At 40.0% G+C, this 598-nt stretch overlaps 1 protein-coding gene across 1 annotated transcript in view; it reads left to right on the forward strand.

Annotated features, from left to right (window-relative positions):
• Positions 1-598, forward strand: part of LOC119591351 (diacylglycerol kinase theta-like) — an 81,122-nt gene that overhangs the window by 46,450 nt on the left and 34,074 nt on the right. The gene's annotated exons all lie outside the window — the stretch shown is intronic.

The raw sequence follows: 598 nt of genomic DNA on the forward strand, positions 1-598 counted from the left end.
TAAAATGATCACGGCTAAAATTCTTGAACTGTTTCCTTGTTTACCTAATTTCTTTTTTTTTGCCAACACTCGAAAATGGATTTCGTAGTGACTTAAGAATGGTTTCAGTTTAGGGAAACAACTAGACATAATTTCCTCAAAGAGAAATATGCGGAAAAAGCTTTGCCGACTTCGTCCAAGATCCCCATCGTTCCCAAGAGTGCATCGATGGTGGCTTTGTGAACATATCGGCTGCCTGTTTTATGAGTGACTGAATCCCACACGAAGATATATGATGCTGGACGGCGCCCAATGACTCTATTAAGGACGAACTCATAAAAATTTTGAGAGTCTCACTAACGACCGAGGTTTATCAGACTCGCCCGTTTCTTTCGTGAGGGCATTCAGGTCACGAATCACGGAGCAACACTTTATCTACTGCACGTTTGAATGGCTTTAGTGTCGTGAGAGAAAGTTTTTAGCCAAAGAGATTTGAGGAGTAAGTAGAACGGAAAGAAGATAAAACACATCTGTCGCTGGACAGTCCAAAAATTCGAGTAGAATGCAAAACAGACTTCCAAAAGTACTCGTCGCAGTAATATAAATAATAAGTAATATA

The sequence above is a fragment of the Penaeus monodon genome, chromosome 28 (genome assembly GCF_015228065.2).
Source record: "Penaeus monodon isolate SGIC_2016 chromosome 28, NSTDA_Pmon_1, whole genome shotgun sequence".
NCBI classification, from domain to species: domain Eukaryota; kingdom Metazoa; phylum Arthropoda; class Malacostraca; order Decapoda; family Penaeidae; genus Penaeus; species Penaeus monodon.